Source organism: Panthera pardus, unplaced genomic scaffold (assembly GCF_024362965.1).
Source record: "Panthera pardus isolate Hobbes unplaced genomic scaffold, ASM2436296v1 HiC_scaffold_7, whole genome shotgun sequence".
Lineage (NCBI taxonomy): Eukaryota > Metazoa > Chordata > Mammalia > Carnivora > Felidae > Panthera > Panthera pardus.
This window is the reverse complement of record NW_026527002.1, coordinates 21,065,563-21,090,651: the sequence shown is the minus strand read 5'-3', so window position 1 is coordinate 21,090,651 and position 25,089 is coordinate 21,065,563. Positions and strand designations below refer to the sequence as shown.

Below are 25,089 nucleotides of genomic sequence, written 5' to 3'. Positions count from 1 at the left end.
TCAGCTTCTGACTCTTGGTTTTGGCTCAGGTCATGATCTCACAGTTCCTGAGTTCAAGCCCCATGTTGGGCTGTAGACTGACACCTGCAGAGCCTGTTTGGGATTCTCTCTGTCCCTCCCCTGCTATTCTGTCTGTCTGTCTGTCTGTCTCTCTCTTTCTCTCTCTCTCAAAAATAAGGAAAACATCTTTTAAAAATGAAAAGAATAGTGCTGTCTCCTGGGGCACCTGGGTGGCTCACTCGGTTAAGCGTCTGACTCTTGCTTTCAGATCAGGTCATGATCTCACAGTTTGTGAGTTCAAGCCCTGCATCTGGTTCTGTGCTGGCAGAGACGGAGCCTGCTTGGGATTCTCTCTCTCCATCTCTTTTCTCCTCCCCCACTTGCTCTCTCTCTCTCTCTCTCTCTTTTTCAAAACAAATAAGTAAACATCTTTAAAAAATGTAGTCTCTCTTTTCATGGATTATGAGGTGAGCTATGATCCTCAGTCACAGACTTTTCTTCCTTTTGCCTTTTATTCTTAGAGCCAAAGCCCACTCTTTGCTACAAGCTAGGTTCAAGTGGTCTCACACTGAAAAACACTTCTATGATGTGCTGGTTCTGGTTGGTTATCCTACACGATGAAAAAAATTTATGGAACAGGTACTAATTTCAACATTTACTATAGGTTTATCTTCCCAATATTAGCAGATGCCCCCCCCCCACCAAAAAAAACCCAAAAACTTCAGGTTTTTAGTATTCCACCTTCTTCTTAAATGTAGGTGAGCACTATTTTGTTTTCGATTAGGAAGTTACAGCATTCCTAAACTTGTACCCTCACTATGAACGCTATTTCTGCTGCACAGCTCAACTCCAAATATTTTTTATCTCTGATTATCATATTCCATTTTCCTTCACTTTTTTAAAACTAGCTTGCTATATTCTTCCCGCAATTCACGCGTCTAAATACAGTATTCACAGAACCTAGTATACAGGGCTTTTCATTAGATGTAACATCTATACGATCGCTCTCAAAATAAACTGTCACGGAAGGTATTGGATTTATTGTGGAAGCTGTTGTACAATTTTCCTCTCTTCCCTCTGTTAATTTCATAGAGGCATCACGAGGAAAGATAATGGCTTGTCCCAATTTCAGAGAGATCTCCTGTTTTCCTATGAACCATCTGGGTCATGCAAACTTCGTGAGGACTAAAAGGAGCTTTGAAATCGGATAGCTATGTGAACAAGTAGAGAAACGCTTTAGGATCTGTGGAAGAATAGAATGAGAAGACGGAGTGATCTTAATTAATTCATAACATTTTGACAGTGAAGACAGCGTAAAACAAAGTAGTGAAGACTTAACCGTGTTTTTTAAATTACGGGTGACGGGCACTTGCTAAAAAATACCAATATAATTGTACAGAAAAGTTGGTCTCTGGACCGTGCCGTTATTTTAAGTGAATTTTATTTGTAAAAGGGATGCCGTGTGCAAGACTGGGGAGATCACATAGGAAACAGCACAAACCTATGATTTTTTTTAAGCGTCCAGACGATTTTAAGGTTAAATGATCTATTTTAGATTGTATTTGAATAAATGTTTAGTGTGTCAGGTACTCATTTCAATATTCAGTATCTTTCTGGTTACAGAATAGAAACCGATTGGACTGGGGAGAAAATAATATTTTTCTGATCTCTTCGATTCACCACCTCCCACTAAAAGACAAGTGTACAGGTTAGCCTTTCTTGTGTAGTTAGAAGTGGAAAGTTCAGTGAGTTTCCACATTAAAAAGAAATGTGGATTACTTGAGAAATTTAAGGAAGATTTAGTCTGGTGTTGGTTGGTTTGTTTACATTTGCAGTATGACTGTGGACTCAGCCAGTTTTTTGGTGTTCATTTTCCTATTAATCGTATATAAGATTATAGACTTGCCTGTGATGAAATGGAAGTTTTGAATGAGAAAAGTACATAAATTCACTAAAGAATTGGAAGGAATGATTTGTCACATATAATCTAATGTTTTTGTTTTGCAATCAAAATTAAAGAATAGGAAAAATAGTGTCTATTCTGTTGAAATAATTTCAGGTTCTTTTCTCTTAGTTTTAGTAGTCAATTAGGTTTAAAATCCATATTTTCTACACTGGACTCTAAGTCAGACTCTAGTTATTATCTGATCTAATGTAGAACAATTCAGTTTCCTGGAATTCTAAAGTACAGAATGAATATACGGTATATGCAGCTCTCCTCCCATACTTTGTAGTATCTGTTCTTGTATTGTTCGTGAAATTGTGATGTCATTATAAACATATAAAGATAATCTTGCAAGGATTTTTCACGCCAAATATGTAAGGACTCATTATTTGGTATTATATTTTAAGAGAGTACAAGCTGGGGAGGGGCCGAAAGAGAGGGAGGGAGAAACCCAAGCAGGCTCCGAGCTGTCAGTGCAGAGCTCGACGCAGGGCTCGAACTCACAAACCATGAGATCACAACCTGAGCCAAAACTAAGAGTTGGGTGCTTACCGCCTGAGCCACCAAGGCATCCTGGTGTTATGTATTTTTTAAGTTATAAAGAATAGCTCTCTTTTAAATTCATGGTATTATGCAGTATTACCTATACACATGTCACTCCTCATGAATCTTAAGTTCAAGAATTATTTTAATGTGTTTATAATTAAATACTGAAAGCTATATTATCCTTTGGATAGATCTATATAATACATTAAAAAAATGTAACTTGAACATGAAAGTTTTATCTCAAAATTTGCAATCATTTGTAATTCATTTTTTTTTTAATGTTTATTTATTTTTGAGAGACAGAGAGACAGAACATGAGCAGGGTAGGGGCAGAGAGAGAGACACACAGAATCCAAAGCAGGCTCCAGGCTCTGAGCTGTCAGCACAGAGCCCGACGCGGGGCTCAAACTCACAAACCGTGAGATCACGACCTGAGCCGAAGTCGGATGCTTAACCAACTGAGCCACCCAGGCGCCCCTGTAATTCATTTTAAAAACTAAAAGCAGTGCCTTTGTATTCATGTTTCTTTTTATTGAGATATAATTGACATTTAACATTATATTAGTTTCAGGTGCACAAAATGATGAGCTATTTGTGTGTATTGTGAAATGATCACCATGGTGAAGTCTGGTTAACATCTACCAGCATACGTGGTTGCAGATTTTAGCTCTCGTAATGCGAACTTTTAAGATTTGCGTTTAGCAATTTTTAAATCCTTTGCATTCATTTTTAGAAACGAGTTTGTTAGTCATGTTTTGACTATCTTAATAAAATAAAAGTTACATCATCTGGAAATAGAGAAGTATTAATCCACTTTGGGAAATACACTGAGGTTTATCGGGTCATTTAGAAAAATTGTAATTTACTTGTCTCAAAAAATCGTACCTACTCTTCAACTAGTAACGCTAGCCTCCTCCTGCCCAACTGAAAGCCATCTTGATTGCTTCTAATTTTGGCAATTATAGATAACGCCACTATAAATATTTGTGCTCGGACTTTTTGTATAGACATAAGTTTTCAACTCACTTTGGTAAATACCTAGCAGTGTGACCACCGAATTATAAGAGTACCTTTAGTTTTATAAGGAACTGCCAACTTGTCTCCCAAAGTGCTGTATCATTCTGTGATCCAACAAGCAATGAATGAGAGTCCTGTTTCTCCACACCCTCGTCAGCATTGGTAGTGTCAGTGTTTCAGACTTTGGTCATTCTAATAGGTGTGTAGCAGTGTGTAGTTGCTTTAATTTGCATTTCCCTGATGAAATACGATGTTGAGTATGTTTTCGTATCCTCATTTGCTCTGTACGTCTTCTTTGGTAAGGTGCCTGTTCAGATCTTTTGCCCACCTTTTAATCAGGTTGTTTTCTTATTGAGTTTTCAGAGTTCTTATATACTTTGGATAGAAGTCCTTTATCAGATAAGGTTTGCAAGTGCTTTCGCCCAGTCTGCGGCTTGTCTTTTTTGTCTCTTAACAGTGTCTTTCAAAGACACATCGAAAGATGTCTTTTGATTGGGATGAAGTCCATCTGAGCAGTTTTTCTTCCATGGAATGTGCTTTCGGTTTTGTATCTAAAAACTCATTGTGAAGCCCAAGGTCACCTAGGTTTTCTCCCATGTAGTGACCTAGAAGTTTCACAGTTTTGCTATTTAGATTTAGGTCTCTGACCCATGTTGAGCTAATTTTTGTGATAAGTATAAATCAGTGTCTAGGTTCCTTTTTTTTTTTTTTTTTTTTTTTTTTGGCATGTGGATGGCCCTGTTTTTGCACTGTTTGTCGAAAAACCTGTCTTTTGCCACGTTGAATTACCTTTACTGCTTTGTCAAAGATCAGTTGACTGTGTTTGTGTGGGTCTATTTCTGGGCTTTCTATTGTCTTTCATTGATCTGTTTGTCTTTTCTTTTTCCAATGCCACATCGTCTTGATTATTATAACTTTGTAGAATAAGTCTTTAAGTATCACTCCTCTGTGTTCTTCAATATCGTGTTGACTGTTCTGGGCCTTTTGCCTTTCCACATAAACTTTAGAGTGAGCTTGTCAGTATCCACCAAGTAACCTCGTCAGATTTTGTTCAGAGTTGAATTGAATCCTAAAGATCAAGGTGGGAAAAACTGAAAGTATTGACTCTTGACAATATTGAATCTTCCTGTCCATGTACTTGGAATATCTCTCCATTAGTTTACCTTTTTAGTTTTTTTCATCAGGGTTATGGAGTTTTCCTCATATATATCTTATACATGTTTCTTAGATTTATATTTTTTTGGTACTAATTAAATCACATTATATTTTTAATTCAAATTCCAATTTCTCATTGCTGGTATCTAGGAAAGCAATTCATGTTTGTATGTGATCCTTGGATCCTAAAACTTCACTATAATCATTTATTAGTTCTAGGAGTTTTTCTGTTGATTCTTTGGTATTTTTTTTTTTAATTTTTTTTTTTTTAACATTTATTTATTTTTGAGACACAGAGAGACAGAGCATGAACAGGGGAGGGTCAGAGAGAGGGAGACACAGAATCTGAAACAGGCTCCAGGCTCTGAGCTGTCAGCACAGAGCCCGACGCGGGGCTTGAACTCACAGCCCTCATGGACCGCGAGATCATGACCTGAGCTGAAGTTGGCCGCTTAACTGACTGAGCCACCCAGGTGCCCCGATTCTTTGGTATTTTTGAAGAAAATTTTTTAATGTTTATTTTTAAGAGAGAGTGTGAGAGTAGGGGAGGGGCAGAGAGAGAGAGAGAGAGCCAGTGGGGGGGGGGGGGGGTTGGCACAGAATCTGAAGCAGGCTCCAGGCTCTGAGCTGTCAGCACAGAGCCCGACACGAGGCTCAAACCCATGAACTATGAGATCATGACCTGAGCTGAAGTTGGACACTTAACCAACTGAGCCACCCAGGCACCACATTGGTTGGTATTTTTTTATACAGTTATGTCATTTGTGAACAAAGGCAGATTTATGTCTTCCTACTCTGAATATCATTTGTTTCCTTTTCTTATCTTATTGCATTAGCCAGGACTTTCAGTACAGTGTTGAACAGGAGTGGTGAGGAGGCATACTTGTCTTTTTCCCTGATCTCAGGGAACAAAAGCTTCTGGTTTCTCACCATTAAGTGTGATATTAGTTGTATGTTCTTTGTAGGTATTTTTTTGTTATCAACTTGAGGAAGTTTTCCCCTGACCCTGGTTGGCTGAGAGTTTGTATCCTGAATGGGTGTTGGATTGTGTCCAGTGCTTTTTCTGCATCTGTTGATATGATCATATGATTTGTCTTCCTTAGCCTGTTGATGTGATGAATTACATTAATTTATTTTCGAGTGTTGCACCAGATTTTCCTACCTGGAATAAGTCCCACTTGGTCATGGTGTATAAATCTTTTAATACATTGTTGGATTCAGTTTTGCTAATACTTTAAGAATCTTTGCATCTCTGTTCATGAGATCTGTTGGTCTGTGGTTTTCATTTCTTATAATGTCTTTGTCTGGTTTTGGTATTAGGATAATAGTGACCTCATAGACTAGGAAATGTTTTCTCTGCTACTATTTTCTGAAACAGATTGAAAAGAATCGGTACCATTTAGTTCCTAAATATTTTGTATAATTCACCAGTGAATCAATCTAGGCCTAGTGCTTTCTGTTTTGGAAGGTTAATTATTGATTCAATTTCTTTAATAGATATACACCTGTTCAGATTATCAATTTCTTCCTGTGTGTGTTTTAGTAGATTATTTTTCAAGGAATGATTCATATCATCTAGGTTATATAATGGGTGGGCTTAGAGTTATTCATAATATTCCTTTATTAGTCATGTAATGTCCCTGGGATTGTTAGTGATGGCCTTTTTCATTTCTGACACTAATGTTTGTGTCTTTTTTTGCTTTTGTTATCCTAGCTAGAGATAAATTTTATTGACCTTTCAAAGAGCCAACTTTCAAAAAAAAAAAAAAAAGAGCCAACTTTCTGTTTCATTGATTTTTCTTTATTGTTTTCCTGTTTTCAATTTCATTGACTTCTCTGATATTTTAGTATTTCTTCTGCTTTCTTTTGATTTAACTTGGTCTTATTTTTCTACTTTCCTAAGGGTTGAAGTTTAGAATGTTGATTTTAAATGTTTCGTATCTTTTAATAAATTCAGTAAGTGTTGTAAAATTCTAAGTATTACTTGTGTTGCATCCCACAAAAGTTGATGTTTTTATTTCTTTGTATTTAGCTCAAAATATTTTTATTTTCATTATCAAAACCATCCTTTTTATTTTTTTAAGTTTTTTTTAATGTTTATTTAGAGAGAAAGGGAGAGGGAGAGAAAGCATGCAAGCAGGGGAGGAGCAGAGAGAGAGAGAGAGAGAGAGAGAGAGAGAGAATATCCCAAGCAGGCTTTATATGCCCAGTGTGGAACCCCATGTGTGACCTGAGCCTAAATCAAGTCAGATGTTCAACCAACTGAGCCACCCAGGCACCCCAAAACCTCCCTTTTAAAGAGGTGTATACTTATAAACATTTTATTTGAGAAAAATTTTAGAGATTTGATGATGTGCAGTATGTATCATTCTTAACAGTTGTCCAATTTTTCACATCTTCCCAATTAAATGGCTTCCTGTTGCTAGAGGATGTGTTCGGTTTCTGAAGAATACTTCATGGTAAATGCAGATTCCACTACCTCTAAGAGAAAATTTTGATTAGAGTCAAGTCTTTTTTTTTCTTACTGAAATCTAAGACTGTAAGCCAATATCGCAGTTAAATCTGTGGTTACTTTAAATTTTAAATGATGGATTTCATTTAAAATTTTTTTTTAAAAACAATTCTTTACGAAGTCAGTGGTTTTCTTTTAGGTTCAAAAACACACAGAGATAAGGAAAAAAAGAAAAGGCCATTTTGGGATGTTTTCCTTTTGTGATAATAGCCGAACTTACATATTATCATCTCTTAGCCACTGACATCGAAGACTGTTATTTTCTCACATTAAACACTAAAATGTTAAGGCATATTATTATCAATATAACCAAAATACATTTCTTCAAATAAGCGATAGAAATGATTTAACTACCACTTGAGAGGAATTGTCCTGAAGGAATATTTTAAATTGACTTTCTTCGAAGAGTACTTAAGCCATTCTTTTAAAAATGTTTTTATCATATGACCCCTATATGTGTAATCAAAATATGAACTCATTCGTAATTCACTTACTGTGCTGTACTTAAACAATGTGTCTTGATCACATGTGTTTGTCCAAAATCTCTTAGAACATCTTAGGATAATTATGACAGTTACCATAATAATAACACATAGTAAAATGTAATTGTTTTTAGAGGCTTACGTGTAATCTTATAACCACCCCCCCCCCCATGAGGTGTAGTTACTATTTGGCCCATTTTACAGATGAGGAAAATGAGGCACATAGCTCTTAAATACTCGATAAATATGAAGTATTAAGTTAATCAAGAATTTTGAGGCCAAATTCTTGTGAAAGGAAAAGTTACCTACATCATTGTATTTTTGAAGTAATACAAAGCCATGAGAGAGAAAAGAGTAAATGGTGACTAAAACATTTCAGGTTAACGCGAAATAAAGCTAGTCATTGTTCATTAGGAATGAGTTTTAGTAGGGATGCTACAGAAAAGTCCATTTTTCAAAGTGTTTCTTCATTTGAATTCTTACCAACAAGGTAGACGTTGCCATTTACCTTTCCATGCTCTGACTGCGTGCAGACAATTTACTGGTTAAGGTGATGTACGGGAATCTGGCCAATATTAAATTTCAAGTGACACAGGAAAAATCAGTATAAGAGGGAATTCAATATGCATGGGAAACCATTTGTTCCCTCTGCTTCTTTGATCCTTGCCAAGGCACACGAAAGTAGAGCAAAGCGCCTGAAAACCGGGAACATTCTTGTGCAAAGTAGCAGAGGAACTCTGAGCTCTCCCAGGAATTCAGTGTGACAGGATGGAAAACTAAGCTGCCGGCCTGTCTTCCTTCTAAATGCAGGAAATTTGGGCCACGTCTATACTACCTAATGTGTCTACATCTGTTCACTGTGGAAATGATCCTGACGTTTGCAACAGCATGCATCTCGGCCGCTACGTTTTACCGAGCGAGCGATTTTGAAAACCTTTAGGCCGTACTAGCTCATTTTCACTGATGCCTTGTGGACTTTGGAGAAGTTTGCAGTTTGTTCAGCTCAAAAATAAACTATGTCAGTGAAACAGTTTTAACTAGCATTCTGGAAACATTTGTCGGCAAAACAAATATTTGTGTCTAAAATAGGCCATTAAGATGTGAGAAAACAAAACAGATGTTTGTTTGGGGTTGTTGGGTTTGTTTAGCTTGATGGGATTGGTTTTCTTTCTCCACCCCCCCACCCCCCCCCACCCCCCCCCCCACCACCCCAGAGGAGATACAGTGTTAACCTTAATGAGATTATAAAATTCTTGAAAGTAAAGTTCACTTTTTGTTTTATATTGTCAGGCATGTCTTAAAAATGAGTTGCCTTATTTTTGAATTTTGGACTGTGTTTCCAAGAAGTAAAAAATTCAGTGTTTTAGAATTTTCCCGTTTTGTGCCTCATTACTGGTTTGACTAATTTTTTCAGTTCGTTGTCTGGAAGTCAGGATGCTTGTGAAGAGTCCATTTTAATATGCATGAATTCAAATATGCAATTCTTTGTTATATTTATACTTAACATGTGATTTCTATATAAATACTCAAAACAAGAAAGCATATATTACTGAGCTATCTAAATTAGTTTACCGTCCCTCCCAAACATTTATTACTTTGTCCTCGTCTGTAGCTAATTGATTCATTGTTTCTGTAAAGCATTAAGCGTCCTATGGGACCAACACAAATCAACGTAGTAAGTTCCCTCGTTTAAGATGGAGGACGTAAGTATTTACTGATAGAATTTTTTAATTGAAGAGGGTTGAGAAAAGAACTTACCATCCCTCCACCTCACGTAATTTGGATCGAAAGGTTTGATGGATACGTTTTGGATTAACTTTTATTTATTTTCGGGGGTGTGTGTCAGTTTATTTTATTTATTTTTATCGAAATACAATACACAGTGTTATGCGAGTTGCAGGTGTACAATGTAGCAAATTGACAAGTTTGTACGTTAGGCTGTGCTCACCACAAGTGTAGACACCGTCTGTCACCATACCACTGATTATACTCCCTATGCTGCGCCTTTCGTCCCCATGGTTTATTTGGATTAATTTTAAATAAAGGTAGGATGGATGGATTAACGGTTGCCAATTTTAGTCCTAGTTCGCCAGCCAAATAAGTTTGATGAATGTTTTAAATTTACTGAATAAGAACATTTGAGCATGGGAAAAAATTATAAAAATATAGAGGGGTTTACAGAGAAGAGTAAAACCCCCTTCATCTGCGGTAGCCAATTTCTTTCAGCTGAGTTTCTTGTGTATCTTTCCCGAGATATATGTTGTTTATATGAACCTATACAAAGCACTTGCCCCGGGACACTTTTTTCCCCCCACCTTCAAGTATGTATACTTTCTATTTTTTTTTCTTAAAGATAATAGAATACTGTACACACTGTTGTATATCCTACTTTTTTTCACTAGATACACGTACAGAGAAAAATTTACTAGGTATTTTCGATGTGGATTTTATGTACAAGTATAAAAATAGCTGATTCTTTTGAGCACTCGCTCTGTGCGAGACACCATTCTAAGCACTGTTCATGCATGATCTTAGTTCATTCCCATTCAGCTGCGTGCGATAGGCAGTGGTCTCATTATCCCCATTTTACAGAGAGAGAAGCTAAGGAGAGGTCAGTGACAACATGGGGATTTAACTCCAGAAGCTTGACTACAAACATGAATTCTTAATTAGGCAAGCCTGCTGCTTCTAGGAAGCTCAGTGTTTGAAGTTTTAAACAAGCAAAATAATGTAAACAAAGAGAGGCAGTAGCGATCGGGTGTTCAGTTTCTTAAGTTATTCCAAGAACTCAGCAAAGGCATGTATTAGCAGGTATTCAGCTAAATATATGTTAAATAGTTGAATGAGCTCTATTTGCTCGTAAAATTGTGCAGGCCTGAAATTATAAGGAAGTAAGTATATAGTATATTTAAGGTTATCTTATAATTATCTTGTAGTTCAGTATTTCCTGAATTAGAGGATCAGTCCAAGATCAATATCTTAGATAATCCAACAACGAGTAGGACACTTTTCCACTTTCCTGAATTTGCTGTGTCCCCCCTCCCTCCTTATCCTACTTAATAATGACCTGTCATGGAATTGTGTAGGGAACAATTTTTCACAGCCTCTCTACCACCCCCTACCCTTCTCTGAGGACCTGGTTTTCTACATTGCCAACTTCTCTGTTCCTTTCTTTTTTCTTTATTTTTCCATTCGCACCTCATGGTTGATGAGCACTAAGAGTAGGGGTGATGATACTCTCGTCTCAAGGAAAAAGAAGCCATCGAATTTAAAGTGTACGTGGGCATCTTAATCTAGTACAGTCACTTTCTAAAACTTTTGAAAATACTGATACCTCTGCATAAAATGGAAAGTGCATTTTCTTCAGCACCATTGGTTCTGACAGATTTTACTGTTGTTCACTTTTATGTAATCGCTGCTATTTGAGTACAATTTTCTAATACTTTACATTGTATGTGTGCAGTATTCACCTGGATTATTGATTGATTTGATGGTCATGGGTTGGTTTAGAAATCATGCCCGCCATTGTTTCTATGGAAAATAGCTTCTGAGTTTCAAGCAGCCGATTTGAAAATATGTGGAATAGCGTGGATTTGTCAATTGACGACTCTCTCACATCTACAGGTCTACTTGTGCAATTTTAGCGTGAAGCCATTGGGCAATAGGAATTTTAAAGTTAGAAGGGACCTTATAGGTTCTTTTGCTGATGAAGACCTTCACTTTACTGATTATGAATAACGAATCCAGAAATACTACATCTTTTCAAAGCATCTTGGCCTGTCATTCTCAACATCTCTTGGTGGCGGCCTTGGGAGAAAGCATGACGTAGTCTGGCCTTTCCCACACTGCTCTAGGCCACACTGCTGTGTACGAAAGATGGGACAGAGATCCTCTAATGAGTTTCAAAGCAGGAGAAGTTAGGGGGACAAACTGTTAGCTTTAAAGTTAGCAGGGTTCCTGTACCTTAGGTCTTTTCTGATCCTTTGGTGCAGTCATAGGCAGTGAGAATTGAATCTAGTGTATAGTATTTCTCAGGCGTACTTGGCTGGGACCCCCCTTCCCCCACCCTGGCAGGGGATTTCTATGAACTTGGGCACCACACTCCCTCAGAATATAATTAAGAAAAAGGAGTGGTCGCTAAGAATTTGGAGTTGGGCTAACCTGGGTTTGAATCCTGGTTCTGTTATTTACTCTGGGCCGTCACTTAGCGCTTCAATGTGTCCATTGTCTATGAAATGAGGATAATACCGCTCGTGGTCTATGGGATGAATGTGAGGACGCCATTATGTAAGTGGCCAGCAAAGTGACACCTACTAGGCCCTCAAGTGTTCACTTCTTCCGTGCATGCCTTTAGCAGGTATTCATAAATGCTGGTTGTGTGCCAGGTGCTGTGCTTGGCCCAGGGGATATAGAGGAGACGAGAAGGGCAAGGTCCCTGACAGTAGGAAGCCAGTGTGTTTTCTTCCCTCTTGAAGATTATTACTGTGGTGCGCTGTGCATTGTGGTTGTTTCAGACACCGAAGCCCCCACAGTGTGGTTCACCAGTTTCCTTCACATGGTATCTATGACTGGGAGAGGTTTAAACCAGAGGTTGAAATGTTTGAGGATGGATGATAGAAGTTTCTATGAGGTTGTCTATGAGGAGGTAATGGCTGTTCTCCAGGGATGATAAAGCTGTCTTAATGTAGTTACTAGACCTTGCTGAGGAACTCATTTACCTGGGAGACCTCAGTCAGTGGTTGTGTGAAAAAGAATTAATGGTTATGGAATATAGATAGAGAAGTCGAAGCAACTCTCTAGTATGAATTCAGTGAACATTTGTTAATCTCTGACTTCTGATTAACCCTGTAGCACTAGTCAACAAGTCTACTTGCATTTAGTTTATTTTACACAAGTTTTTATGGGAGAGTTCTGATACCTTAAAGTTATGAAGATTCCTTTAAGTCTTCTCCTCTTTGGTAAGGTGGAATATTCACTGAGAATATAATATAATACAGTTTATTCAAGATCTTGCTGAGGTTTTTGGTTTTGTTTGTGTATTTGGCCAGGACAGAGACAACTCCCACTTAAAAAATCTCCCAGTACGAAATGATTATAGTCGTACTCTATGGCATGTAACTTTGAAGGCTTCGTCCGTCTACGAGAATCCCAAGCAGCTTTTTGAGGACTATCGCGAGCCTTCCCTCAGGGCTGTGTCCTTCCACATGGGCATCTTCCCTGGTTAGGTCCCTTAATTTTCATAAGACAATATCCTTTCCATTCTCAGCACAGGTAACTTGGTAAAGCGTATGGGTCTCCACCTAACCAAGCAACCAATAATAACTCCACACCAAGTAATTTATTAGTATAACCTTTTACCTCATTGCTTTTTTTCTTTTGAAATTTTTAATGTTTATTCATTTTTGAGAGAAAGACAGGGCGTGAGCAGGGGCGGGGCAGAATCCGAAACAGGCTCCGGGCTCTGAGCTGTCAGCAGACAGCCCGACGTGGGGCTCGAACTCTCAGACTGCAAGATCATGACCTGAGCCAAAGTCGGACACTTTACTAACCGAGCCACCCAGGTACCGCTTACCTCATTGCTTCGTAACACTCACGGCTCACTCGCTTCTGTCAGCTACCAGAGGGGCACATAATGGCCTCATTCTTCTAGATGTTTTAAACTTTATCCTTAAAATAAGCAAAGTGCCCCACCTCAGTGCTCTGCAATCTGAAGTACTGAGTTAGCCACTGGAGTCCACTGTGGTCAGCCTGAGAAGTGAGAATCCTATGAAACCTGCTGTTCTATATATCATGAGGGTATGTTCCCGGCATCATACAACATCCCCTCAGTGAGCAGTCCTGTGAGGCATCTCTGTCTCGTCTCTGTGCTAGAAACACCTGTGTTTCCGTAGAAAAATTGATGTCTCGTTATACGCACCCTACAAGTATACAACTATTCAACTATTCGTGCCCTTGACGGTAGACCTTAGGGCAAGCCGACCTCCGCTGACCACTGTCTCTCCTGGCTTTCTTTTACCTTTCCCGCTTTAATGTTTTTTCTAATGTACTTGTTAATTTTTTAATTGCTATGTAGTTATTGTGTGCATTTTTGGTGGGTTATCTTAAACCCATTTTAAAGAAAGGTAAGATACAAATTATCCAGAAAACACAACTAAAAACTCAAATGTTTTATTCAACAAGACTAGGAGCCAGAAAGTAGATTCACGGCCTCCATTCCATATTCAGGAAGCAATTATTTTCCAAATTTTACATTATAACCACCGTCGTGAAAGTCACTATTTTGGTTAATATGTGCGCAAAAACCTCTTCAAGATTCTCATAATTACAGCCTCCCAAGAGCACACACCTGCCCATCTTTCCTTCTTTTTGCTTGAAGACCCAAACTACCGTGTCTAATAGGCTTGTTATTTGTTTCAATCCAGCTAATTTATGTAAAAAAGCACATTGCCAATTGTAAAATGCCTCCCAAATGTAAGAATGCATTTTTCTCTACCACTGACAGTGTTTGCAACTTCTGCAGTTTGTTTTATTTTCCATCCCCGATGACATTTTGAATGTTCTCCCTGTAAGAATTCTAAGACTGTTCTTTCTGTGGAGTCTCTTTCCTTTCCAGTTTCCCATTTCACGTTTTCCCTAAGTGTCTGTTTCAGTACATTTGTTCATCTAATTACCTCCCTTGACTCACTTTTAATATTGATAAAGGTTATTGAGGAAGCATGTTTCTCTGGAGACTTGTTTCTTAATCTTGCTATTAAATTTCATTGCACTGTTCCCTCATTGAAGGAAAGGCAGAAATCATGGTTTCTTCTCCTTTCAAATGTGAATGACAGTTTGACGATGTTCTTCAACATGCCATTAGCTATTCAGTGAGCACCTGTTAGTTACAAAATTATCTGAGGTTCTGCAGGGATCTAGAAAGCAAGAGGGTTATTCAGTGTCCTCGCGGAGCATTTTTCTGAAGAGCCAAACCTAATAAACAAGAAGCAGCAAAGCGCTCTGAAAGAATAGAGGAACAGAGATTCCCTATATAAGGTGTTTGGAGAAAAAACTAACAACGGAGATGAAATTTATCCTCAGCATGTAAAGATGTAAATGAGGGAGGCCAGAGGGCTGTACCCCTTTAAGTGGGCTCAATGGTGGTATCATTTCCATCAGAAGAAACGTACACTATGCATAAATTTCACTGAAGAATGAAAGCATTTTTGAGCTGAAAGATCACCTTGTGGTCATCTTTATGAGTAAGATAGATGACTTAGAACAATTCACTTCCCGCCACCACAGTAACATGTTTATATGAAATGCTTTAGTATGCATTATCTTAAAAACAAACAAACAGGGGCGCCTGGGTGGCGCAGTCGGTTAGGCGTCCGACTTCAGCCAGGTCACGATCTCGCGGTCCGTGAGTTCGAGCCCCGCGTCAGGCTCTGGGCTGATGGCTCGGAGCCTGGAGCCTGTTTCCGATTCTGTGTCTCCCTCTCTCTCTGCCCCTCCCCCGTTCATGCTCTGTCTCTCTCTGTCCCAAAAATAAAAATAAAAAATGTTGAAAAAAAAAAAAAAAAACAAACAAACAAACAAACAAAAAAGTGTATTTTGAGAGAGAGAGAGAGAGCGTGCACGGGTGGGGGAGGGAGGGAGAGAGAATCCCAAGCAGGCTCCATGCTGACAGAGCGGAGCCCCATGAACTGTGAGATTCTGACCTGAGCGAAAATCAAGAGGGGGACACTTAACTGACTGAGCCACCCAGGCGGCCCAGCATGCATTCTCTTATAGAATCTTCACAATGGTCCTGTCCTCCTTTTCCCATTGAGGAAATCCAAGTACAGGTAATGTCAGGATAACAAATGGATAATAAAAAGTCTGTGCCCTCAAGGAGTTTATGTATATTATTTATATCAGCACACAGGCCACCAGTGAATATAAAATGCATCTGGTAGTCAGAGTGCCTGGAAGGACGAATTGGTTTGTAAAATAAGTAGAGTTAGGGCAGATAAACTATTTCAGAAGAGTGGTCTGGCAGGGTAACATCTTAGCAGAGACCCGAAATTACCGAGTAGAGAGCCACCTCCAAATCCAGGGGAAGAAGGTTCTGGGAGAGGAAATGGCAGTTCCCCAGGCCTGGAGGGGGGACTGTGCTTGATGGATGGAAGCAGCAGCAGGAAGCCAGTGTTATTGGAGCACTTGGTGGAGGGGAGAGGAGTGGGAGGGGGTGAGGGCGGGGAGGGAAGAAGCCAGATCATAGCAGGCACGTGGGCATGTGGAGGCCTTTGGATTTTTGTTTTGTTTTGAATGAGGCGAGAAGTGTTTAAGCAGAAAAGTGACATGACATCATTACGTTTAAAAAGAATCTGCCTGGTTGTTGGGCCAAGAATGAGCTATAGCAAGATAAGAAGGGGCACAGCAGGCAAGCAGGAGATGGTTCCAGTGGCCCAGGGAGAGGTAACTGGGCCGGGCGCTAGGGGTGGAGGGTAGCTAGGGGTAGAGAAACTGGCAAGTAGAGCTCTCAGGATTTGTCAACAGATTGAACGTGAAGAGTAAGAAGAGCGGAATCATGGGTAACGCCATGGTGTTTGGCCCTAACAGCTAGAAAAGTGCATTTGGCATTTATTAATACGGGGCATTAATGTGGCAGGAAGAGAAGGTATTGTTGGAGACATCAGGATTCCTGTTTAGCATATGTTAAGTTTGTGGCACCTGTTAAAATTCCAAGGGGAAAAGGCAAGTGAGTTGTTAGAGAAGTAAGTCTGATATTCATGGGATAATTGAGGGCCTAAATTTGTGAGTCTTCACAAATGCCATTGAAAAACCTTATGTGCCTGGATGCGTTTGGCCAGGGTGGCGAGCATAAATACAGGAAGGGAGAGAGCCAAGCACGGAGCCTGGCCTTGCCACCAAGAATGGGGCCTCCCAGAGGCCAACGGAAGCAAGCGTTGCAGACAGAAGGAGGGATGGGCTGTGTGCCAGGCTGGTGAAGGTTTGAGAAAAGTGGAAATTGCGACTTGACCATTGGATCTGACAGAGTGGGGGTCACTGGTGATGTTGACCCAGGTGAGTGGTAGTGGAATGTTGGAGAGAATAAAACCTGATGGCCGTGGTCTCAAAAGGGAGCGGAGGAGAGGAAACTGATGCAGCAAATATTTGCGACTCTTGTAATTTTCACTTTGTACTGCAAGGTAACGGAGACATGGGGCAGGACCTGGAGAATCCGGGGTGTGTTTTTTAGGCACGAACTCTACACAGCCTGCATGCGCGTGCAAGTGGTCCAGAAGAAAGAGGACGGTGGGTAAAAGAAGTGAGGGTGGGCTGGGATCTCATGCCTAAAGGAGGGACTGGCAGAAAGGTCACCCATATAACAAGAGGGAAGGCAGACTTCACTACGAGCACCAGTAGGTGGCTTTTCCTGGGCATGGAGAGTGTAGAGGGTGAGTGCTTCTGTTTTCTCAGTGAAGGAGAAGCCGGGCTTCTTGCTTGTAGCTCTGAAATAGGCGTGGTCATGAAAAACAGCCCAGCAGAACATCTGGCCAAGTGCGGGGCCCATCTGAGCACACGATGCTGGGTGACTGCGTTGGTCACACGTTCAGAGGCTGGGCCACGATACAGGTTATCAGTTAAATCTGATCAGGCCAGCAAGCACAACCGTGGTGGGCAGGCCAGGGGCACTGGCTGGAGACTTGGCTTCCTGAGAAGAAAGCATGACACAGTCACCTTTCAAAAATTTGAGAGAGATCAAATCCAAACAAAAGCTGTCCTGTCTTCACAGATTAACAGAAATGGAGGGTGAGGAGTGACAGAATGCGCAGAGAATGTATCAGAGCTACTTAGAAACGTTTATGACCACCCAAAAAAAAAAAAAAAAAAAAAAAAAGAATCACTCGTGGTGTCTCCTGAGTGGACGTCCGTAAATCAGTAAATCCCAGTGGTGGGAAGGGTGAGGTTCCTCAGATTGCGGTCTTTTGTCACACAGATGTGGCATTCATGACCGTTGATGCAACGATGTGAGAAAATCTCCCCTAATCGTCCCCCAAACTCCAGGAGTGAAGGCTATGAGTGGAAGATTAGAGCCAGTGTGCAGATGACTGTGACTTGATTTGCTTCAAAGATTCAAAACGTATATACGCATATACGTGTACCCACGCATATCAAAAGGCCTTTTCAAAGGTTGTCAGCTTTCCCTGTTGTGTTGTCTGCGTCCTCTCTCTTGTCCGCGGTGTTGTGTGCTGTCACGGGAGAATTCAAGCAGGAAGTTTAGGCCACGGCTGGAATTTCTCCACAGGTTTGAGAATAATAGGAATTTCGGTTTTCAGCTCAGAGTCTGTCTGACTACAGAGGCTCGTGCGGGGCGGCCTTACAGGAGAGGAGAATCCATTTTACAAAATGTCAGCGCGCTGGAGGTAAGCCTGGAAAAGAATGCTTGTCAGATTCAATTAGAGGAGACTGCAAGTCAAGGAAAATCCAAGTGCCCCTTGTCCATGTGCCCTTTCGCCTACATTTCCTCATTCTCCTCTGTAGTGAACAGTGTGGCTTAACCGTGGCGGGGCATTTGGCTTCTTCTTAGCTTAGCACATCACCCAGCGTCACTGGTGTCCTTGCCTGGGTGTGTAATTTGTGACTGTGCCCTCCGGAGTCGGTCAGCTACCGAGAGCCCCAGTAAAAAAGCGCCCCCAAGGCCACACACGTGGAGCGGTGCCCACGTCCCACGGGTGCGTGCGTAGAGCCATTGTGTCAGAGATGAGAACACAAAAATCGCTCCCAACGTGTGTGTGCGTGTGGGGTCTGCATCAGCCCGAGGAGAATCTGTCGTCTATTTTGCATGTCAGTTAACTGTGTTAATGAGAAAAGTCCTTGTTTGCATATTCAAGGTAAATACATTTTGCTCTCATGGTGGCCGCACTCCCTTACCACCTGGGATAGGGCCTTTAAATAAGTACACATTAAGTCCCTTTTCTACTATTGTCAGTTCCCCCAAAATTAGCCCCTCGTTTTGGTCCTTGTTCTTCAGTTAAGCAACACGTTTCACTTACCACCTTTATCACAATGTTAACATTTAATGTTCGCAGCGGTTTCGAAGAAGCGGTGTCACCCGGGAAAGTAAGGTGACAGTCACTTAAATCTCATAGTCACGGTGGACTCACTTTCTTGAATCTCATCTCATCAGTTACTTTAATGAATACAGTTATATGCTCCCACAAGCCAAATCTGTTTTATAAATAAAGTTTTACTAGAACACCGCCATACTCCTTTAATGACACACACTGTCTGTGGTTGCTTTTGTGCCGCGTTAAGTCATTGCAACAGGCCATCTGTCTCACAAAGCCTAAGGTATTTAGTATCTGAGTTTTTATTTAAAAATGGCTGATCTTGGGGCGCCTGGGTGGCTCAGTCGGTTAAGCCTCCGACTTCGGCTCGGGTCACGATCTCGCGGTTCGTGAGTTCAAGCCCCGTGTCGGGCTCCGTGCTGACAGCTCAGAGCCTGGAGCCTGTTTCAGATTCTGTGTCTCCCTCTCTCTCTCTGACCCTTCCCCATTCATGCGCTGTCTCTCTCGGTCTCAAAAATAAATAAACGTTAAAAAAAAAATTTAAAAAAATGGCCGATCTCTGTGGGTGAATTGGCTCATGCTTCTCTGGGTATCTATGTACCCCGCCGCCCTACCAGGTGGCTCCACTGCCTTTGCACCTTACAGCGTAGATATTTGAGAGAGGATTTCTGGGCAATTTTATTTACCTTAGAGTAATCAAAGGCAGCTTTACGGAGGAGCGTTTTCCCTCTGAGGAAAACCAATTTAAAAAAATTATGAGCAGATTTAAACCCAGTGGTTGTATGTGATTCTCTCGGCCAGTAGTATCAGGCTTGGTCCATCTGCCTCCCTGTGGGGACGCCCAGGGTAACTGGAATAAACCTTTCCTCGCGATGACTTCATGCTTTGTCTCAGTCTTCCTGATTTGGGCTTGGTGCCTCACCTTTTAAGAGGATTTTGCTTTGGAGAGTCTCAAAGTTTGGGGGCGCCACGGTTAATGTCACTTGCTGTCTGGCATCTTCACATTCACCTGTGTAGCAGTCCGGGTACTTGAAGTCGTGAGTCTCAAACATGACAATCTCTGCTTTTGGGGACATGGGCTACCCTGTTCTTTTTATCTGAGTGCCCCCATAGCAAATAGAATGTAATTATGGATTGTTATGTCTCATGTTCATGAAATTCAGATAATCTTTATAAGGATTTCCCAACAAGCTCTGCACTTCCTTTTGTCATTGGGATCGCCTTGGCGTAGATTCAGGGTCTAGCCAGAGACAGTAGCTTCCCTGGCCTCAACCCAATGCTATTATATATGTGGCAAGAGCTTCCTCTCCACCAGGAGTCTGGTTACTTGACTCTGTTTCAGGGGAATAATCTTTCACCTCGGTTAAACTTAGAAATGGGTGAGGAAAGCCTCTATTCTCCCAAAGCACAGAGAAGGGAGCTCGCAGGATGCCTGCCTTCTACTTCCTTTACAACTACCACTGGCATATATAGTCCCAGGAGTGTAAAGTTAGATCAAAAGTTCTCTGCTCTGCTTAGAATAAATGAGAATGCTTATCCCTAAATCTTCAAGGAGCCAACCAGGCCAACAGGCTGTGCAGCAGGACTACATAAAAATAAAAAAACTTCTATAAAGGAAGACATAATTTAAGACAATATCAGCATAATTTAAGGAGCTCTCAAGAATGGAAAAGTGCCTGCAAAATGAAAAAGAGGTTAAAACTTTTATACTAATCAGTAAAGGAATATAAAAATTTTGCAGAAGATTGGGACAGTTCATAAATGGAAATAGACTTTTTAAAGCACGTATCTGTAAGTATCTCCAGGATGTCCCAATGAAAATCACTACTGTTCTACACCTGATAAAATAGCAAGGACTTCTTTAAAACCGTAATAACCATTACGTGTAAGGCTGTAGTAAAACTGACACAATTCAAATTGATACAATCGTTTTGAAAACTGCTTGGCTATATGTATAGGAAAGGAACTAACATGTGGAGAGACAACATGAGAAATAAAACTAGGTAAGGAATTTGTACAGTAGGCAGTAAGCCCTGATGGATTCTGAGTTGCCAAGGTATTTTATACAGATTGGTCTGAAAGTGACTATTTAAGAGGGAAAGACTAAAAGCTAACATTTAGGAAGATTTGGTGAATACTGTGCATCGTAGATGATAGAACTTTAAAGTTAAGTAATCTAGGTTGTGCCCTCAACTCGACAGACCAGGAGGCTGACAACTAAAAAATAGGGAAACTTCCCTAAGACCCAAGTAGGAGTTATGAGCTCAGAGGGACCAGAGGTGCCAAGAGGAACTAAATGGAATCTTCGAAGTTCCAGCTCTGTTTTTCTTTTCAATATTGAAGGATTTATGGAACTCTTCAGTAATACTTACAAATGTAGAATTTTAATGATCTTATGTATATTTTAATATTTTATGATTCAATATGTAAACATCAATGTTTAAATAAGCTTTAAAAATAATTACAGCTATTTCTCAGTTTTAAAAATTTGGACTTGCTGGTAGGAATAATTAGGTAATCTTCATAGATTTAATAGAGCAAAAGCCAAGCTTGAGAAACCCTCAATTTGTTCAATCATCAGTTTTTTTAACATGTACTCGGTACTCTAGGCTCTAACTGCATTCTCAGAATACAAAATAAATACCACCAGCCTCTGTCCTCCAAGAGGGGGGTGATGGACCTTTGTTCAAAATAACTCAAATTATTATCCACCATGAACATAAATGATTGCAAAAATTGTATAACCCTCTAACAAGAACTCAGATTTAGATAGAAAATTCACAAAGATACTTGATCTTAAGGGGTTAATAGGAATTTCACAGACAGACCAGGGGAGGGGCTGTAAGTATTGAGAAAAGCATTCTAAGAAAAGGGAACAGCATGTTCAAAGTCATGAAACAGCCTGACAATTCAGAGGACTGAGATAGGTGGGTCTGTCTGAAGTATACACTGTGAACGGGAGAAAGAAGTTGGAGGTAAGGCTGTCTGTGAGTGACTCGGTGGAACTTCTCTTTTTTCCAAGTAGCAAATGTCATGGAGTGTTAGTGCCATGCCCCAGTTCCAAGTACCTTTACATGCATATTGGTTTTCTTTTATCTCATTCGTTACCATGTTACAGATGATAAAAGTGAGTCAGAGAGAAGGTAAATACCTTGCACAGTCACACTGCTAACAAGCAGTGGGATTGTGATATGAAACGTGACACTTGAGTCCACAGCTCACTGTCCTAAAATCAGACTGTCCTTCCTGTTCCACGCTGGGATTTGGGAACACTGAAGAATTTTAAAGGTTTTTGGCATGGTGGTATAGGCCAGAATTGGAAGGTTGTGGGTAGCAAGTTTGAAAACAGCCTGTTGTGGGGTGCCTGGGTGGCTTAGTTGGGTTAAGCGTCTGACTTCAGCTCAGGTCATGATCTCAAGGCTTGTGGGTTTGAGCCCTGCGTCAGGCTCTGTGCTGACAGCTCGGAGCCTGGAACCTGCTTCAGTTTCTGTGTCTCCCTCTCTCTCTGCCCCTCCCCCGCTGATGCGCTCTGTTTCTCTCTCTCTCTCTCTCTCTCTCTCTCTCTCTCTCTCTCTCTCTCTCTCTTTCTCTCTCTCAAAAATAAATAAACATTAAAAAAAATTTTTTTAATAAAAATAAAACAAAAAGAAAACAGCCTGTTATAAGAATCAAAGAAAGGGCTGATGAGAGCCTGGATTTAGAATGAAAGTATTCAGAAGGTAAAATACACAAAACTTAGTCTTGATTTGATGGGGCGAATAAGGAATTTCTGGCTTGAAAACCTGAGTGTATGTTGGTACCTTGAATTAGACACTTTAAGAGAGAAGGAGGCTCTATTTGGGGACAACTTTAGTTGTGGTGCCCATGGAAAATCAGGTAGAGAGGTCTAGCAAATGAGGATATTCAGGTCAACAGATCAGGAGATGAAGCCTTAGAATAATCAACCTGGAGGTTATCATTGAAATCCCTCTTATCAATACTACACACTGCTGAGAGCTTGTAGTGAGATAAGAGGACCGTGGAGAAAATTCCAGTGTATTTGCTGCTCATAATATAGTCCACCAACTGGCTGTCTACCCACTAATTGAGTATTACATGAGGATTAATCAACTGCATCCCTAGGCACACTGTTTAACTTTTCTTTTTAATCTTAGCAAGACTTTTGATGAAGGAAGCATTGCATTAATTAACATCCTGAAGCTCCTTGTTTTGTCCCAGATCAGTACTTTGAGTATCACTAATACAAAAAACACTCACATTTAAGCCTTAGGTAGAGGAAGAGGTCTCTAACGAGACAGAAGGAATAGCGTGAGTGCTAGGATGAGAAGCAGAAGAAAGGGAAGTCAAATTACTCTGATGTGTTCACAGGTGAGAGGGGCCAGTGGTCAGCACGGTCACAGAGAAGTGAAATACGATGAAGAACTTCAAGTAATTGAATGTGGCCATTTTAGGGTCTTCAGTAGCATGTCAGGAGTTTTAACCCCTGTTTACTCCTGTACCTTCTGAGCTCTCCTTTTTAATCCCACCAATCTACCTCCTAAATACTTCTCAAATCTGTACTTTGCCGTGTGTGCCAAGATCTTAACTGACTCTAAATCCAAAGTTCGCTTGGATTCAATGTTCACTTTACCTTATCCCTTGGCTGATCTGAAGTTATTGATCACTGTCTCCTTCCTGACCCACCCTTTCTTCTACAACACACTGACCTTGGTTTTCCTCCTCACCCTGCACGCATTTTTCCCTGCCCGTCCCTTCTGCACACACTCCATGTCTTTAATGGCAGCCATTTCTTTAACTGCATTCTATGCGCCATCAATTTCCAAACCTAAACCCATCCCTCATGGGGCAGTCTAACAGCCTGCTGGACATCATGAATACCACAGATTCTTCAAGCTCGAGATGTCCAAAGCAGACTTTAAATGCTCATCTACACACTTCTTTATAAGCCCTTCTTCTCAAATCCCAGACCTCATGGTTATATTCATCTTCCCAGTTGCCAACCCACTGGTATGAGCACCTCCTCCTCCCTTATCTGATTAGTTATCGATTTCCCTCTCAGTGACACTTCAAATCTGTAGCTCTCCCTATGTCCACTACCTGCATGGGCCGCCAACACCGTCACTGAATTATCCTCCTGGCTGGTCTCCCCTTCTCAGTCTTCACTTGCCTCCACTACCTCGCCACACTGGCTAGAGTCCTCTATCTAAGGTGTAAATTTGCTCCCATCACTCCCTTGCTGAATTCTTTGCCTGTAACTCCACCTCTTCTCTGTACCTTTCCTCTATAGAGTCAGTCAGATTGGTTGTTTTTTGGTTTTTTGTTTTTTGGGTTTTTTTCAGTTCTTCAACATGCTCATGCGCATGCTTTCTCTCTCTTTCTCTGTCTCCCTCTCTCCCCTCTCCCCACCAACACACATGCTCATGTGCCTTTCTGGAGAACATTTATACTCCATTTTTACTGGTAGCTTTGTCTTCCATCTTCAGGAAGCTTCTATAATCCTGTAAATCTATGTTGTATAGACTTGCCCCGTGGTCTCTCAGCATTCTACCTTTCCCACGCCATAGCCCTTTCTATGTTGTTTTCTAATCTCTTATTTTTGTCCACAAATCAGTGCCTTCCTCTGAATTTTAAGCTCCAAGGAGACCATATCTATATAGCACATCATTATACCTCAGCCTCCTAGTACAGTGCCCGGAAGAGTGTAGGCATGTAATCATTGTTAGAGGAAATAAATGCTCTTCTGAGTATTTTTACATTCATTATCTCGGTGGGGGTAAAGTTGAATAATTTTGAAAGGGTTTTAATGAAACATGAGATGTCAGTGGATTAGAAGATTAAATTATTTGTTGAGTTGTTTTGTACTAATAGAAGGAAAGAGAATAGTTAGAGTCAGCAAAGCTGGTTAGGAGAGTAGAAGCATTTAATCCCACCTCATAGAACAAAGAGGAAGAGATTTTTTTTTTTTAATCTGGCTTGCATTATTAAATTTTATCTTCCTTCTAATAAGTTAAGGCCTGTAAGGTTGTGTGTGTGTGTGTGTGTGTGTGTGTGTGTTAATATTTAAAGGTATCATATTGTTCATATTTTAGAGCTTTTTCTCCACCTGAAAAAACTTTAGATAAGATGATTTAAGAATCTACCTGTATACTTTACTCATTGAATTTCTTTTCTTTGGTAGGGAGGTTTATAGAAGTGAGTAATCAATTTAATTATCACTTGTTTCCAAAAAAAGGGGGATGGAATATTATTTTTTAAAGATTTAAATGGGTTTAACACAAGGATAAGGAAATACACACCAAGAACTAAAGGAATTGGCAATCAATAGGAAATCTAGACTGAGAAAACCTAAGTAAGGTCAACTACTTGGAGGACAAAATTAACCCTAAACTACCTGGAAGT

The 25,089-nt window shown here is 40.3% G+C and overlaps 1 protein-coding gene across 13 annotated transcripts in view; it reads left to right on the top strand.

Annotated features, from left to right (window-relative positions):
• EYA1 (EYA transcriptional coactivator and phosphatase 1) overlaps positions 1-25,089 on the top strand; it is a 352,397-nt gene that overhangs the window by 244,778 nt on the left and 82,530 nt on the right. The window lies entirely within an intron of this gene.